General features: G+C 43.3%; 11 pseudogenes; all 11 read left to right on the top strand.

Moving 5' to 3' along the window:
• The first annotated feature begins 186 nt into the window (after nt 1-186).
• Nucleotides 187-450, top strand: LOC130342220 (U2 spliceosomal RNA; annotated as a pseudogene).
• Nucleotides 451-1,923: 1,473 nt separating this feature from the next.
• LOC130338544 (U2 spliceosomal RNA) lies at nt 1,924-2,187 on the top strand (annotated as a pseudogene).
• Nucleotides 2,188-3,637: 1,450 nt separating this feature from the next.
• Nucleotides 3,638-3,901, top strand: LOC130338533 (U2 spliceosomal RNA; annotated as a pseudogene).
• A 1,450-nt stretch (nt 3,902-5,351) lies between these two features.
• On the top strand, nt 5,352-5,615 carry LOC130338522 (U2 spliceosomal RNA; annotated as a pseudogene).
• Nucleotides 5,616-7,075: 1,460 nt separating this feature from the next.
• LOC130341363 (U2 spliceosomal RNA) lies at nt 7,076-7,339 on the top strand (annotated as a pseudogene).
• A 1,446-nt stretch (nt 7,340-8,785) lies between these two features.
• On the top strand, nt 8,786-9,049 carry LOC130337886 (U2 spliceosomal RNA; annotated as a pseudogene).
• A 1,450-nt stretch (nt 9,050-10,499) lies between these two features.
• On the top strand, nt 10,500-10,763 carry LOC130337974 (U2 spliceosomal RNA; annotated as a pseudogene).
• A 1,476-nt stretch (nt 10,764-12,239) lies between these two features.
• Nucleotides 12,240-12,503, top strand: LOC130338511 (U2 spliceosomal RNA; annotated as a pseudogene).
• Nucleotides 12,504-13,955: 1,452 nt separating this feature from the next.
• On the top strand, nt 13,956-14,219 carry LOC130338500 (U2 spliceosomal RNA; annotated as a pseudogene).
• A 1,470-nt stretch (nt 14,220-15,689) lies between these two features.
• Nucleotides 15,690-15,954, top strand: LOC130337951 (U2 spliceosomal RNA; annotated as a pseudogene).
• Nucleotides 15,955-17,423: 1,469 nt separating this feature from the next.
• LOC130338489 (U2 spliceosomal RNA) lies at nt 17,424-17,687 on the top strand (annotated as a pseudogene).
• The last annotated feature ends 224 nt before the right edge of the window (nt 17,688-17,911 follow it).

Here is a 17,911-nt window from a genome sequence, read left to right as displayed (position 1 = left end):
GTCGCCTGTCCTTTTTTTAAGTGATGATGTGGGTTTAGCCTGTGCTGTATGTATGTATGGGTGGCTGACTGCCACCCACCCAGAAAGTGTATGGGAGGCTGGTTGGCTGCCAGCCTTCCTTCCATTCCTATGAGTAATGTGAGTGCTCATGAAGGGGACATGGTTGGGTCCACCCCTTTCCCGGTTATCCCCTCTAGGCCTTTTGGCTTAGATCAAGTGCAAAAAAGAAAGGATCTTGCGACAGATCGCATCCTGAGGCACGTTTTTTTTTTGTGTGAATACTTGCACTTTGGTGACTTGTGAGCACATACTGATACATACGTTCCCTATCTGGGCACCATAAATTAAATGGATTTTTGAGAAAGGGAGCTGGTTTGGAAGCTTGCTTCTGTCGCCCTATGCATTGACCCGATGTGGCAGTATCTTCGGGTAGTGAACAGTGCACCACCCCATTCCAGTGTTAAACAAGAAAGATTCTCATTTAATCCTCCGTGGGTGAGAATTTGAGTTTGAGAATTGGAGACCAAAATGATGAGTTGCACTGACTGGTTTATGAACGTCTATTCATTTAGCGTTTTAATGACCATGTTTGCACACTGATTGGTGTAAAAAAATAAAATAAAACTAAATAATAATAATCTAGCACACCTGTGCAGGTTTGACATGACATGACAGGTAGCTGTCTTGTGGGTGGTGCTGAATCCTGTTAAATGACATGAGGGTCTCATGCCTATACACAAGGGTGTGTCATTGCTGTTGCTTGACCATGCATTGGTTTCTGTGGTCAGTGAATGATAAAAACAAAATTTACCATCCATTGATGGATGGGAAATCCGCCATGAGGCATTTGTTTTTAGAAACTGCTGCTCACAACCAATGTTGCAATGGAGTGTCTCCATCTGCTGGTGGTATTGGAAAGGCATTAGTGCTATGACAGGGTCTGAAGAAGAAGAAGAAGAAGAAGAAGACGGAAAAAAACATATATATAAAAAGAAAGAGAGAGAGAGAGAGAGAGACTGACTTAGTGAGCGAGTGAGTGAGAGAGTGAGAGTGAGTGAGAGTGAATGAGTGAGTGAGTGATTGAGTGAGTGAGTGAGTGAGTGAGAACAAATGAGTTAAAGCAAGTGAGTGAGAGAGATCGAATGAATGAAAGTCTGAATGACAGAAAGAAAAAAGGATGAAGAAAGAAGCATGAAGAAAAAAAAATGTATATGGAGTTGCTGACATGAGTGCAATCTACAAAGCTGTTGAGGCTGATCCTCATGGGAGGATTATTGCACCAGGACCCTTAGCAGTTTTAAAATACCATTCAATGCCACGGGCTAGATGTAAACTGCAGATGACCATGTTGTGGTAGTTACCATGGATACCCAAGTGATGTGTGAGCTAACACATAGGCCCAACAGATTCCAAGAAGGCCAGAATCACCAGCGGCACCACCATCGATTGTCAGGTCACCCGGATTCAGCAAATACCAGAGTCCAAAATGATGCAGGTTTATACTGTTAATTTTCAGTTTATCGTTACAGTTGGTGTTATTCCATGTCGGAAGGGACGCAGCTACAGCCAGTGGGGTAACTAGAGACAGGCAGGCAGCTATGTGCAACAAAGGTAGGCGTGTTGTTTTCATATGCAGATCTGAAATATTGTCTTATATGCAAGAGGAGGAGTGATGGGGGTTCAGGCAAAAGCCAGGCTATGGATTGCATTGCTAAATGCTCCATCAGAGTGCAATGGTCGCCTGTCCTTTTTTTAAGTGATGATGAGAGGTTTAGCCTGTGCTGTATGTATGTATGGGTGGCTGACTGCCACCCACCCAGAAAGTGTATGGGAGGCTGGTTGGCTGCCAGCCTTCCTTCCATTCCTATGAGTAATGTGAGTGCTCATGAAGGGGACATGGTTGGGTCCACCCCTTTCCCGGTTATCCCCTCTAGGCCTTTTGGCTTAGATCAAGTGTAAAAAAAGAAAGGATCTTGCGACAGATCGCATCCTGAGGCACGTTTTTTTTTGTGTGAATACTTGCACTTGGGTGACTTGTGAGCACATACTGATACATACGTTCCCTATCTGGGGACCATAAATTAAATGGATTTTTGAGAAAGGGAGCTGATTTGGAAGCTTGCTTCTGTCGCCCTATGCATTGACCCGATGTGGCAGTATCTTCGGGTAGTGAACAGTGCACCACCCCATTCCAGTGTTAAACAAGAAAGATTCTCATTTAATCCTCCGTGGGTGAGAATTTGAGTTTGAGAATTGGAGACCAAAATGATGAGTTGCACTGACTGGTTTATGAACGTCTATTCATTTAGCGTTTTAATGACCATGTTTGCACACTGATTGGTGTAAAAAAATAAAATAAAACTAAATAATAATAATCTAGCACACCTGTGCAGGTTTGACATGACATGACAGGTAGCTGTCTTGTGGGTGGTGCTGAATCCTGTTAAATGACATGAGGGTCTCATGCCTATACACAAGGGTGTGTCATTGCTGTTGCTTGACCATGCATTGGTTTCTGTGGTCAGTGAATGATAAAAACAAAATTTACCATCCATTGATGGATGGGAAATCCGCCATGAGGCATTTGTTTTTAGAAACTGCTGCTCACAACCAATGTTGCAATGGAGTGTCTCCATCTGCTGGTGGTATTGGAAAGGCATTAGTGCTATGACAGGGTCTGAAGAAGAAGAAGAAGAAGACGGAAAAAAATATATATAAAAAGAAAAAGAGAGAGAGAGAGAGAGAGACTGACTTAGTGAGCGAGTGAGTGAGAGAGTGAGAGTGAGTGAGAGTGAATGAGTGAGTGAGTGAGTGAGTGAGAACAAATGAGTTAAAGCAAGTGAGTGAGAGAGATCGAATGAATGAAAGTCTGAATGACAGAAAGAAAAAAGGATGAAGAAAGAAGCATGAAGAAAAAAAAATGTATATGGAGTTGCTGACATGAGTGCAATCTACAAAGCCGTTGAGGCTGATCCTCATGGGAGGATTATTGCACCAGGACCCTTAGCACTTTTAAAATGCCATTCAATGCCACGGGCTAGATGTAAACTGCAGATGACCATGTTGTGGTAGTTACCATGGATACCCAAGTGATGTGTGAGCTAACACATAGGCCCAACAGATTCCAAGAAGGCCAGAATCACCAGCGGCACCACCATCGATTGTCAGGTCACCTGGATTCAGCAAATACCAGAGTCCAAAATGATGCAGGTTTATACTGTTAATTTTCAGTTTATCGTTACAGTTGGTGTTATTCCATGTCGGAAGGGACGCAGCTACAGCCAGTGGGGTAACTAGAGACAGGCAGGCAGCTATGTGCAACAAAGGTAGGCGTGTTGTTTTCATATGCAGATCTGAAATATTGTCTTATATGCAAGAGGAGGAGTGATGGGGGTTCAGGCAAAAGCCAGGCTATGGATTGCATTGCTAAATGCTCCATCAGAGTGCAATGGTCGCCTGTCCTTTTTTTAAGTGATGATGTGGGTTTAGCCTGTGCTGTATGTATGTATGGGTGGCTGACTGCCACCCACCCAGAAAGTGTATGGGAGGCTGGTTGGCTGCCAGCCTTCCTTCCATTCCTATGAGTAATGTGAGTGCTCATGAAGGGGACATGGTTGGGTCCACCCCTTTCCCGGTTATCCCCTCTAGGCCTTTTGGCTTAGATCAAGTGTAAAAAAAGAAAGGATCTTGCGACAGATCGCATCCTGAGGCACGTTTTTTTTTGTGTGAATACTTGCACTTGGGTGACTTGTGAGCACATACTGATACATACGTTCCCTATCTGGGGACCATAAATTAAATGGATTTTTGAGAAAGGGAGCTGATTTGGAAGCTTGCTTCTGTCGCCCTATGCATTGACCCGATGTGGCAGTATCTTCGGGTAGTGAACAGTGCACCACCCCATTCCAGTGTTAAACAAGAAAGATTCTCATTTAATCCTCCGTGGGTGAGAATTTGAGTTTGAGAATTGGAGACCAAAATGATGAGTTGCACTGACTGGTTTATGAACGTCTATTCATTTAGCGTTTTAATGACCATGTTTGCACACTGATTGGTGTAAAAAAATAAAATAAAACTAAATAATAATAATCTAGCACACCTGTGCAGGTTTGACATGACATGACAGGTAGCTGTCTTGTGGGTGGTGCTGAATCCTGTTAAATGACATGAGGGTCTCATGCCTATACACAAGGGTGTGTCATTGCTGTTGCTTGACCATGCATTGGTTTCTGTGGTCAGTGAATGATAAAAACAAAATTTACCATCCATTGATGGATGGGAAATCCGCCATGAGGCATTTGTTTTTAGAAACTGCTGCTCACAACGAATGTTGCAATGGAGTGTCTCCATCTGCTGGTGGTATTGGAAAGGCATTAGTGCTATGACAGGGTCTGAAGAAGAAGAAGAAGAAGACGGAAAAAAATATATATAAAAAGAAAAAGAGAGAGAGAGAGAGAGAGACTGACTTAGTGAGCGAGTGAGTGAGAGAGTGAGAGTGAGTGAGAGTGAATGAGTGAGTGAGTGAGTGAGTGAGAACAAATGAGTTAAAGCAAGTGAGTGAGAGAGATCGAATGAATGAAAGTCTGAATGACAGAAAGAAAAAAGGATGAAGAAAGAAGCATGAAGAAAAAAAAATGTATATGGAGTTGCTGACATGAGTGCAATCTACAAAGCCGTTGAGGCTGATCCTCATGGGAGGATTATTGCACCAGGACCCTTAGCACTTTTAAAATGCCATTCAATGCCACGGGCTAGATGTAAACTGCAGATGACCATGTTGTGGTAGTTACCATGGATACCCAAGTGATGTGTGAGCTAACACATAGGCCCAACAGATTCCAAGAAGGCCAGAATCACCAGCGGCACCACCATCGATTGTCAGGTCACCTGGATTCAGCAAATACCAGAGTCCAAAATGATGCAGGTTTATACTGTTAATTTTCAGTTTATCGTTACAGTTGGTGTTATTCCATGTCGGAAGGGACGCAGCTACAGCCAGTGGGGTAACTAGAGACAGGCAGGCAGCTATGTGCAACAAAGGTAGGCGTGTTGTTTTCATATGCAGATCTGAAATATTGTCTTATATGCAAGAGGAGGAGTGATGGGGGTTCAGGCAAAAGCCAGGCTATGGATTGCATTGCTAAATGCTCCATCAGAGTGCAATGGTCGCCTGTCCTTTTTTTAAGTGATGATGTGGGTTTAGCCTGTGCTGTATGTATGTATGGGTGGCTGACTGCCACCCACCCAGAAAGTGTATGGGAGGCTGGTTGGCTGCCAGCCTTCCTTCCATTCCTATGAGTAATGTGAGTGCTCATGAAGGGGACATGGTTGGGTCCACCCCTTTCCCGGTTATCCCCTCTAGGCCTTTTGGCTTAGATCAAGTGTAAAAAAAGAAAGGATCTTGCGACAGATCGCATCCTGAGGCACGTTTTTTTTTGTGTGAATACTTGCACTTGGGTGACTTGTGAGCACATACTGATACATACGTTCCCTATCTGGGGACCATAAATTAAATGGATTTTTGAGAAAGGGAGCTGATTTGGAAGCTTGCTTCTGTCGCCCTATGCATTGACCCGATGTGGCAGTATCTTCGGGTAGTGAACAGTGCACCACCCCATTCCAGTGTTAAACAAGAAAGATTCTCATTTAATCCTCCGTGGGTGAGAATTTGAGTTTGAGAATTGGAGACCAAAATGATGAGTTGCACTGACTGGTTTATGAACGTCTATTCATTTAGCGTTTTAATGACCATGTTTGCACACTGATTGGTGTAAAAAAATAAAATAAAACTAAATAATAATAATCTAGCACACCTGTGCAGGTTTGACATGACATGACAGGTAGCTGTCTTGTGGGTGGTGCTGAATCCTGTTAAATGACATGAGGGTCTCATGCCTATACACAAGGGTGTGTCATTGCTGTTGCTTGACCATGCATTGGTTTCTGTGGTCAGTGAATGATAAAAACAAAATTTACCATCCATTGATGGATGGGAAATCCGCCATGAGGCATTTGTTTTTAGAAACTGCTGCTCACAACCAATGTTGCAATGGAGTGTCTCCATCTGCTGGTGGTATTGGAAAGGCATTAGTGCTATGACAGGGTCTGAAGAAGAAGAAGAAGAAGACGGAAAAAAATATATATAAAAAGAAAAAGAGAGAGAGAGAGAGAGACTGACTTAGTGAGCGAGTGAGTGAGAGAGTGAGAGTGAGTGAGAGTGAATGAGTGAGTGAGTGATTGAGTGAGTGAGTGAGTGAGAACAAATGAGTTAAAGCAAGTGAGTGAGAGAGATCGAATGAATGAAAGTCTGAATGACAGAAAGAAAAAAGGATGAAGAAAGAAGCATGAAGAAAAAAAAATGTATATGGAGTTGCTGACATGAGTGCAATCTACAAAGCCGTTGAGGCTGATCCTCATGGGAGGATTATTGCACCAGGACCCTTAGCACTTTTAAAATGCCATTCAATGCCACGGGCTAGATGTAAACTGCAGATGACCATGTTGTGGTAGTTACCATGGATACCCAAGTGATGTGTGAGCTAACACATAGGCCCAACATATTCCAAGAAGGCCAGAATCACCAGCGGCACCACCATCGATTGTCAGGTCACCCGGATTCAGCAAATACCAGAGTCCAAAATGATGCAGGTTTATACTGTTAATTTTCAGTTTATCGTTACAGTTGGTGTTATTCCATGTCGGAAGGGACGCAGCTACAGCCAGTGGGGTAACTAGAGACAGGCAGGCAGCTATGTGCAACAAAGGTAGGCGTGTTGTTTTCATATGCAGATCTGAAATATTGTCTTATATGCAAGAGGAGGAGTGATGGGGGTTCAGGCAAAAGCCAGGCTATGGATTGCATTGCTAAATGCTCCATCAGAGTGCAATGGTCGCCTGTCCTTTTTTTAAGTGATGATGTGGGTTTAGCCTGTGCTGTATGTATGTATGGGTGGCTGACTGCCACCCACCCAGAAAGTGTATGGGAGGCTGGTTGGCTGCCAGCATTCCTTCCATTCCTATGAGTAATGTGAGTGCTCATGAAGGGGACATGGTTGGGTCCACCCCTTTCCCGGTTATCCCCTCTAGGCCTTTTGGCTTAGATCAAGTGTAAAAAAAGAAAGGATCTTGCGACAGATCGCATCCTGAGGCACGTTTTTTTTTGTGTGAATACTTGCACTTGGGTGACTTGTGAGCACATACTGATACATACGTTCCCTATCTGGGGACCATAAATTAAATGGATTTTTGAGAAAGGGAGCTGATTTGGAAGCTTGCTTCTGTCACCCTATGCATTGACCCGATGTGGCAGTATCTTCGGGTAGTGAACAGTGCACCACCCCATTCCAGTGTTAAACAAGAAAGATTCTCATTTAATCCTCCGTGGGTGAGAATTTGAGTTTGAGAATTGGAGACCAAAATGATGAGTTGCACTGACTGGTTTATGAACGTCTATTCATTTAGCGTTTTAATGACCATGTTTGCACACTGATTGGTGTAAAAAAATAAAATAAAACTAAATAATAATAATCTAGCACACCTGTGCAGGTTTGACATGACATGACAGGTAGCTGTCTTGTGGGTGGTGCTGAATCCTGTTAAATGACATGAGGGTCTCATGCCTATACACAAGGGTGTGTCATTGCTGTTGCTTGACCATGCATTGGTTTCTGTGGTCAGTGAATGATAAAAACAAAATTTACCATCCATTGATGGATGGGAAATCCGCCATGAGGCATTTGTTTTTAGAAACTGCTGCTCACAACCAATGTTGCAATGGAGTGTCTCCATCTGCTGGTGGTATTGGAAAGGCATTAGTGCTATGACAGGGTCTGAAGAAGAAGAAGACGGAAAAAAATATATATAAAAAGAAAAAGAGAGAGAGAGAGACTGACTTAGTGAGCGAGTGAGTGAGAGAGTGAGAGTGAGTGAGAGTGAATGAGTGAGTGAGTGAGTGAGTGAGTGAGAACAAATGAGTTAAAGCAAGTGAGTGAGAGAGATCGAATGAATGAAAGTCTGAATGACAGAAAGAAAAAAGGATGAAGAAAGAAGCATGAAGAAAAAAAAATGTATATGGAGTTGCTGACATGAGTGCAATCTACAAAGCCGTTAAGGCTGATCCTCATGGGAGGATTATTGCACCAGGACCCTTAGCACTTTTAAAATGCCATTCAATGCCACGGGCTAGATGTAAACTGCAGATGACCATGTTGTGGTAGTTACCATGGATACCCAAGTGATGTGTGAGCTAACACATAGGCCCAACAGATTTCAAGAAGGCCAGAATCACCAGCGGCACCACCATCGATTGTCAGGTCACCCGGATTCAGCAAATACCAGAGTCCAAAATGATGCAGGTTTATACTGTTAATTTTCAGTTTATCGTTACAGTTGGTGTTATTCCATGTCGGAAGGGACGCAGCTACAGCCAGTGGGGTAACTAGAGACAGGCAGGCAGCTATGTGCAACAAAGGTAGGCGTGTTGTTTTCATATGCAGATCTGAAATATTGTCTTATATGCAAGAGGAGGAGTGATGGGGGTTCAGGCAAAAGCCAGGCTATGGATTGCATTGCTAAATGCTCCATCAGAGTGCAATGGTCGCCTGTCCTTTTTTTAAGTGATGATGTGGGTTTAGCCTGTGCTGTATGTATGTATGTATGGGTGGCTGACTGCCACCCACCCAGAGAGTGTATGGGAGCCTGGTTGGCTGCCAGCCTTCCTTCCATTCCTATGAGTAATGTGAGTGCTCATGAAGGGGACATGGTTGGGTCCACCCCTTTCCCGGTTATCCCCTCTAGGCCTTTTGGCTTAGATCAAGTGTAAAAAAAGAAAGGATCTTGTGACAGATCGCATCCTGAGGCACGTTTTTTTTTGTGTGAATACTTGCACTTGGGTGACTTGTGAGCACATACTGATACATATGTTCCCTATCTGGGGACCATTAATTAAATGGATTTTTGAGAAAGGGAGCTGATTTGGAAGCTTGCTTCTGTCGCCCTATGCATTGACCCGATGTGGCAGTATCTTCGGGTAGTGAACAGTGCACCACCCCATTCCAGTGTTAAACAAGAAAGATTCTCATTTAATCCTCCGTGGGTGAGAATTTGAGTTTGAGAATTGGAGACCAAAATGATGAGTTGCACTGACTGGTTTATGAACGTCTATTCATTTAGCGTTTTAATGACCATGTTTGCACACTGATTGGTGTAAAAAAATAAAATAAAACTAAATAATAATAATCTAGCACACCTGTGCAGGTTTGACATGACATGACAGGTAGCTGTCTTGTGGGTGGTGCTGAATCCTGTTAAATGACATGAGGGTCTCATGCCTATACACAAGGGTGTGTCATTGCTGTTGCTTGACCATGCATTGGTTTCTGTGGTCAGTGAATGATAAAAACAAAATTTACCATCCATTGATGGATGGGAAATCCGCCATGAGGCATTTGTTTTTAGAAACTGCTGCTCACAACCAATGTTGCAATGGAGTGTCTCCATCTGCTGGTGGTATTGGAAAGGCATTAGTGCTATGACAGGGTCTGAAGAAGAAGAAGACGGAAAAAAATATATATAAAAAGAAAAAGAGAGAGAGAGAGACTGACTTAGTGAGCGAGTGAGTGAGAGAGTGAGAGTGAGTGAGAGTGAATGAGTGAGTGAGTGAGTGAGTGAGTGAGTGAGAACAAATGAGTTAAAGCAAGTGAGTGAGAGAGATCGAATGAATGAAAGTCTGAATGACAGAAAGAAAAAAGGATGAAGAAAGAAGCATGAAGAAAAAAAAATGTATATGGAGTTGCTGACATGAGTGCAATCTACAAAGCCGTTAAGGCTGATCCTCATGGGAGGATTATTGCACCAGGACCCTTAGCACTTTTAAAATGCCATTCAATGCCACGGGCTAGATGTAAACTGCAGATGACCATGTTGTGGTAGTTACCATGGATACCCAAGTGATGTGTGAGCTAACACATAGGCCCAACAGATTTCAAGAAGGCCAGAATCACCAGCGGCACCACCATCGATTGTCAGGTCACCCGGATTCAGCAAATACCAGAGTCCAAAATGATGCAGGTTTATACTGTTAATTTTCAGTTTATCGTTACAGTTGGTGTTATTCCATGTCGGAAGGGACGCAGCTACAGCCAGTGGGGTAACTAGAGACAGGCAGGCAGCTATGTGCAACAAAGGTAGGCGTGTTGTTTTCATATGCAGATCTGAAATATTGTCTTATATGCAAGAGGAGGAGTGATGGGGGTTCAGGCAAAAGCCAGGCTATGGATTGCATTGCTAAATGCTCCATCAGAGTGCAATGGTCGCCTGTCCTTTTTTTAAGTGATGATGTGGGTTTAGCCTGTGCTGTATGTATGTATGTATGGGTGGCTGACTGCCACCCACCCAGAGAGTGTATGGGAGCCTGGTTGGCTGCCAGCCTTCCTTCCATTCCTATGAGTAATGTGAGTGCTCATGAAGGGGACATGGTTGGGTCCACCCCTTTCCCGGTTATCCCCTCTAGGCCTTTTGGCTTAGATCAAGTGTAAAAAAAGAAAGGATCTTGCGACAGATCGCATCCTGAGGCACGTTTTTTTTTGTGTGAATACTTGCACTTGGGTGACTTGTGAGCACATACTGATACATATGTTCCCTATCTGGGGACCATAAATTAAATGGATTTTTGAGAAAGGGAGCTGATTTGGAAGCTTGCTTCTGTCGCCCTATGCATTGACCCGATGTGGCAGTATCTTCGGGTAGTGAACAGTGCACCACCCCATTCCAGTGTTAAACAAGAAAGATTCTCATTTAATCCTCCGTGGGTGAGAATTTGAGTTTGAGAATTGGAGACCAAAATGATGAGTTGCACTGACTGGTTTATGAACGTCTATTCATTTAGCGTTTTAATGACCATGTTTGCACACTGATTGGTGTAAAAAAATAAAATAAAACTAAATAATAATAATCTAGCACACCTGTGCAGGTTTGACATGACATGACAGGTAGCTGTCTTGTGGGTGGTGCTGAATCCTGTTAAATGACATGAGGGTCTCATGCCTATACACAAGGGTGTGTCATTGCTGTTGCTTGACCATGCATTGGTTTCTGTGGTCAGTGAATGATAAAAACAAAATTTACCATCCATTGATGGATGGGAAATCCGCCATGAGGCATTTGTTTTTAGAAACTGCTGCTCACAACCAATGTTGCAATGGAGTGTCTCCATCTGCTGGTGGTATTGGAAAGGCATTAGTGCTATGACAGGGTCTGAAGAAGAAGAAGAAGAAGAAGAAGACGGAAAAAAATATATATAAAAAGAAAAAGAGAGAGAGAGAGAGACTGACTTAGTGAGCGAGTGAGTGAGAGAGTGAGAGTGAGTGAGAGTGAATGAGTGAGTGAGTGATTGAGTGAGTGAGTGAGTGAGTGAGTGAGAACAAATGAGTTAAAGCAAGTGAGTGAGAGAGATCGAATGAATGAAAGTCTGAATGACAGAAAGAAAAAAGGATGAAGAAAGAAGCATGAAGAAAAAAAAATGTATATGGAGTTGCTGACATGAGTGCAATCTACAAAGCCGTTGAGGCTGATCCTCATGGGAGGATTATTGCACCAGGACCCTTAGCACTTTTAAAATGCCATTCAATGCCACGGGCTAGATGTAAACTGCAGATGACCATGTTGTGGTAGTTACCATGGATACCCAAGTGATGTGTGAGCTAACACATAGGCCCAACAGATTCCAAGAAGGCCAGAATCACCAGCGGCACCACCATCGATTGTCAGGTCACCCGGATTCAGCAAATACCAGAGTCCAAAATGATGCAGGTTTATACTGTTAATTTTCAGTTTATCGTTACAGTTGGTGTTATTCCATGTCGGAAGGGACGCAGCTACAGCCAGTGGGGTAACTAGAGACAGGCAGGCAGCTATGTGCAACAAAGGTAGGCGTGTTGTTTTCATATGCAGATCTGAAATATTGTCTTATATGCAAGAGGAGGAGTGATGGGGGTTCAGGCAAAAGCCAGGCTATGGATTGCATTGCTAAATGCTCCATCAGAGTGCAATGGTCGCCTGTCCTTTTTTTAAGTGATGATGTGGGTTTAGCCTGTGCTGTATGTATGTATGTATGGGTGGCTGACTGCCACCCACCCAGAGAGTGTATGGGAGTCTGGTTGGCTGCCAGCCTTCCTTCCATTCCTATGAGTAATGTGAGTGCTCATGAAGGGGACATGGTTGGGTCCACCCCTTTCCCGGTTATCCCCTCTAGGCCTTTTGGCTTAGATCAAGTGTAAAAAAAGAAAGGATCTTGCGACAGATCGCATCCTGAGGCACGTTTTTTTTTGTGTGAATACTTGCACTTGGGTGACTTGTGAGCACATACTGATACATACGTTCCCTATCTGGGGACCATAAATTAAATGGATTTTTGAGAAAGGGAGCTGATTTGGAAGCTTGCTTCTGTCGCCCTATGCATTGACCCGATGTGGCAGTATCTTCGGGTAGTGAACAGTGCACCACCCCATTCCAGTGTTAAACAAGAAAGATTCTCATTTAATCCTCCGTGGGTGAGAATTTGAGTTTGAGAATTGGAGACCAAAATGATGAGTTGCACTGACTGGTTTATGAACGTCTATTCATTTAGCGTTTTAATGACCATGTTTGCACACTGATTGGTGTAAAAAAATAAAATAAAACTAAATAATAATAATCTAGCACACCTGTGCAGGTTTGACATGACATGACAGGTAGCTGTCTTGTGGGTGGTGCTGAATCCTGTTAAATGACATGAGGGTCTCATGCCTATACACAAGGGTGTGTCATTGCTGTTGCTTGACCATGCATTGGTTTCTGTGGTCAGTGAATGATAAAAACAAAATTTACCATCCATTGATGGATGGGAAATCCGCCATGAGGCATTTGTTTTTAGAAACTGCTGCTCACAACCAATGTTGCAATGGAGTGTCTTCATCTGCTGGTGGTATTGGAAAGGCATTAGTGCTATGACAGGGTCTGAAGAAGAAGAAGAAGAAGAAGAAGACGGAAAAAAATATAGATAAAAAGAAAAAGAGAGAGAGAGAGAGAGACTGACTTAGTGAGCGAGTGAGTGAGAGTGAATGAGTGAGTGAGTGATTGAGTGAGTGAGTGAGTGAGAACAAATGAGTTAAAGCAAGTGAGTGAGAGAGATCGAATGAATGAAAGTCTGAATGACAGAAAGAAAAAAGGATGAAGAAAGAAGCATGAAGAAAAAAAAATGTATATGGAGTTGCTGACATGAGTGCAATCTACAAAGCCGTTGAGGCTGATCCTCATGGGAGGATTATTGCACCAGGACCCTTAGCACTTTTAAAATGCCATTCAATGCCACGGGCTAGATGTAAACTGCAGATGACCATGTTGTGGTAGTTACCATGGATACCCAAGTGATGTGTGAGCTAACACATAGGCCCAACAGATTCCAAGAAGGCCAGAATCACCAGCGGCACCACCATCGATTGTCAGGTCACCCGGATTCAGCAAATACCAGAGTCCAAAATGATGCAGGTTTATACTGTTAATTTTCAGTTTATCGTTACAGTTGGTGTTATTCCATGTCGGAAGGGACGCAGCTACAGCCAGTGGGGTAACTAGAGACAGGCAGGCAGCTATGTGCAACAAAGGTAGGCGTGTTGTTTTCATATGCAGATCTGAAATATTGTCTTATTTGCAAGAGGAGGAGTGATGGGGGTTCAGGCAAAAGCCAGGCTATGGATTGCATTGCTAAATGCTCCATCAGAGTGCAATGGTCGCCTGTCCTTTTTTTAAGCGATGATGTGGGTTTAGCCTGTGCTGTATGTATGTATGTATGGGTGGCTGACTGCCACCCACCCAGAGAGTGTATGGGAGTCTGGTTGGCTGCCAGCCTTCCTTCCATTCCTATGAGTAATGTGAGTGCTCATGAAGGGGACATGGTTGGGTCCACCCCTTTCCCGGTTATCCCCTCTAGGCCTTTTGGCTTAGATCAAGTGTAAAAAAAGAAAGGATCTTGCGACAGATCGCATCCTGAGGCACGTTTTTTTTTGTGTGAATACTTGCACTTGGGTGACTTGTGAGCACATACTGATACATACGTTCCCTATCTGGGGACCATAAATTAAATGGATTTTTGAGAAAGGGAGCTGATTTGGAAGCTTGCTTCTGTCGCCCTATGCATTGACCCGATGTGGCAGTATCTTCGGGTAGTGAACAGTGCACCACCCCATTCCAGTGTTAAACAAGAAAGATTCTCATTTAATCCTCCGTGGGTGAGAATTTGAGTTTGAGAATTGGAGACCAAAATGATGAGTTGCACTGACTGGTTTATGAACGTCTATTCATTTAGCGTTTTAATGACCATGTTTGCACACTGATTGGTGTAAAAAAATAAAATAAAACTAAATAATAATAATCTAGCACACCTGTGCAGGTTTGACATGACATGACAGGTAGCTGTCTTGTGGGTGGTGCTGAATCCTGTTAAATGACATGAGGGTCTCATGCCTATACACAAGGGTGTGTCATTGCTGTTGCTTGACCATGCATTGGTTTCTGTGGTCAGTGAATGATAAAAACAAAATTTACCATCCATTGATGGATGGGAAATCCGCCATGAGGCATTTGTTTTTAGAAACTGCTGCTCACAACCAATGTTGCAATGGAGTGTCTCCATCTGCTGGTGGTATTGGAAAGGCATTAGTGCTATGACAGGGTCTGAAGAAGAAGAAGAAGAAGACGGAAAAAAATATATATAAAAAGAAAAAGAGAGAGAGAGAGAGAGAGACTGACTTAGTGAGCGAGTGAGTGAGAGAGTGAGAGTGAGTGAGAGTGAATGAGTGAGTGAGTGATTGAGTGAGTGAGTGAGTGAGTGAGAACAAATGAGTTAAAGCAAGTGAGTGAGAGAGATCGAATGAATGAAAGTCTGAATGACAGAAAGAAAAAAGGATGAAGAAAGAAGCATGAAGAAAAAAAAATGTATATGGAGTTGCTGACATGAGTGCAATCTACAAAGCCGTTGAGGCTGATCCTCATGGGAGGATTATTGCACCAGGACCCTTAGCACTTTTAAAATGCCATTCAATGCCACGGGCTAGATGTAAACTGCAGATGACCATGTTGTGGTAGTTACCATGGATACCCAAGTGATGTGTGAGCTAACACATAGGCCCAACAGATTTCAAGAAGGCCAGAATCACCAGCGGCACCACCATCGATTGTCAGGTCACCCGGATTCAGCAAATACCAGAGTCCAAAATGATGCAGGTTTATACTGTTAATTTTCAGTTTATCGTTACAGTTGGTGTTATTCCATGTCGGAAGGGACGCAGCTACAGCCAGTGGGGTAACTAGAGACAGGCAGGCAGCTATGTGCAACAAAGGTAGGCGTGTTGTTTTCATATGCAGATCTGAAATATTGTCTTATATGCAAGAGGAGGAGTGATGGATGTTCAGGCAAAAGCCAGGCTATGGATTGCATTGCTAAATGCTCCATCAGAGTGCAATGGTCACCTGTCCTTTTTTTAAGTGATGATGTGGGTTTAGCCTGTGCTGTATGTATGTATGTATGGGTGGCTGACTGCCACCCACCCAGAGAGTGTATGGGAGTCTGGTTGGCTGCCAGCCTTCCTTCCATTCCTATGAGTAATGTGAGTGCTCATGAAGGGGACATGGTTGGGTCCACCCCTTTCCCGGTTATCCCCTCTAGGCCTTTTGGCTTAGATCAAGTGTAAAAAATAGAAAGGATCTTGCGACAGATCGCATCCTGAGGCACGTTTTTTTTTGTGTGAATACTTGCACTTGGGTGACTTGTGAGCACATACTGATACATACGTTCCCTATCTGGGGACCATAAATTAAATGGATTTTTGAGAAAGGGAGCTGATTTGGAAGCTTGCTTCTGTCGCCCTATGCATTGACCCGATGTGGCAGTATCTTCGGGTAGTGAACAGTGCACCACCCCATTCCAGTGTTAAACAAGAAAGATTCTCATTTAATCCTCCGTGGGTGAGAATTTGAGTTTGAGAATTGGAGACCAAAATGATGAGTTGCACTGACTGGTTTATGAACGTCTATTCATTTAGCGTTTTAATGACCATGTTTGCACACTGATTGGTGTAAAAAAATAAAATAAAACTAAATAATAATAATCTAGCACACCTGTGCAGGTTTGACATGACATGACAGGTAGCTGTCTTGTGGGTGGTGCTGAATCCTGTTAAATGACATGAGGGTCTCATGCCTATACACAAGGGTGTGTCATTGCTGTTGCTTGACCATGCATTGGTTTCTGTGGTCAGTGAATGATAAAAACAAAATTTACCATCCATTGATGGATGGGAAATCCGCCATGAGGCATTTGTTTTTAGAAACTGCTGCTCACAACCAATGTTGCAATGGAGTGTCTCCATCTGCTGGTGGTATTGGAAAGGCATTAGTGCTATGACAGGGTCTGAAGAAGAAGAAGAAGACGGAAAAAAATATATATAAAAAGAAAAAGAGAGAGAGAGAGAGAGAGAGACTGACTTAGTGAGCGAGTGAGTGAGAGAGTGAGAGTGAGTGAGAGTGAATGAGTGAGTGAGTGATTGAGTGAGTGAGTGAGTGAGTGAGAACAAATGAGTTAAAGCAAGTGAGTGAGAGAGATCGAATGAATGAAAGTCTGAATGACAGAAAGAAAAAAGTATGAAGAAAGAAGCATGAAGAAAAAAAAATGTATATGGAGTTGCTGACGTGAGTGCAATCTACAAAGCCGTTGAGGCTGATCCTCATGGGAGGATTATTGCACCAGGACCCTTAGCACTTTTAAAATGCCATTCAATGCCACGGGCTAGATGTAAACTGCAGATGACCATGTTGTGGTAGTTACCATGGATACCCAAGTTATGTGTGAGCTAACACATAGGCCCAACAGATTCCAAGAAGGCCAGAATCACCAGCGGCACCACCATCGATTGTCAGGTCACCCGGATTCAGCAAATACCAGAGTCCAAAATGATGCAGGTTTATACTGTTAATTTTCAGTTTATCGTTACAGTTGGTGTTATTCCATGTCGGAAGGGACGCAGCTACAGCCAGTGGGGTAACTAGAGACAGGCAGGCAGCTATGTGCAACAAAGGTAGGCGTGTTGTTTTCATATGCAGATCTGAAATATTGTCTTATATGCAAGAGGAGGAGTGATGGGGGTTCAGGCAAAAGCCAGGCTATGGATTGCATTGCTAAATGCTCCATCAGAGTGCAATGGTCGCCTGTCCTTTTTTTAAGTGATGATGTGGGTTTAGCCTGTGCTGTATGTATGTATGTATGGGTGGCTGACTGCCACCCACCCAGAGAGTGTATGGGAGTCTGGTTGGCTGCCAGCCTTCCTTCCATTCCTATGAGTAATGTGAGTGCTCATGAAGGGGACATGGTTGGGTCCACCCCTTTCCCGGTTATCCCCTCTAGGCCTTTTGGCTTAGATCAAGTGTAAAAAAAGAAAGGATCTTGCGACAGATCGCATCCTGAGGCACGTTTTTTTTTGTGTGAATACTTGCACTTGGGTGACTTGTGAGCACATACTGATACATACGTTCCCTATCTGGGGACCATAAATTAAATGGATTTTTGAGAAAGGGAGCTGATTTGGAAGCTTGCTTCTGTCGCCCTATGCATTGACCCGATGTGGCAGTATCTTCGGGTAGTGAACAGTGCACCACCCCATTCCAGTGTTAAACAAGAAAGATTCTCATTTAATCCTCCGTGGGTGAGAATTTGAGTTTGAGAATTGGAGACCAAAATGATGAGTTGCACTGACTGGTTTATGAACGTCTATTCATTTAGCGTTTTAATGACCATGTTTGCACACTGATTGGTGTAAAAAAATAAAATAAAACTAAATAATAATAATAATCTAGCACACCTGTGCAGGTTTGACATGACATG

The sequence above is a fragment of the Hyla sarda genome, chromosome 1, assembly GCF_029499605.1.
Source record: "Hyla sarda isolate aHylSar1 chromosome 1, aHylSar1.hap1, whole genome shotgun sequence".
NCBI lineage: Eukaryota > Metazoa > Chordata > Amphibia > Anura > Hylidae > Hyla > Hyla sarda.
Note: the sequence above shows the minus strand (reverse complement) of the source record. Positions and strands in the feature narration are given on the sequence as shown.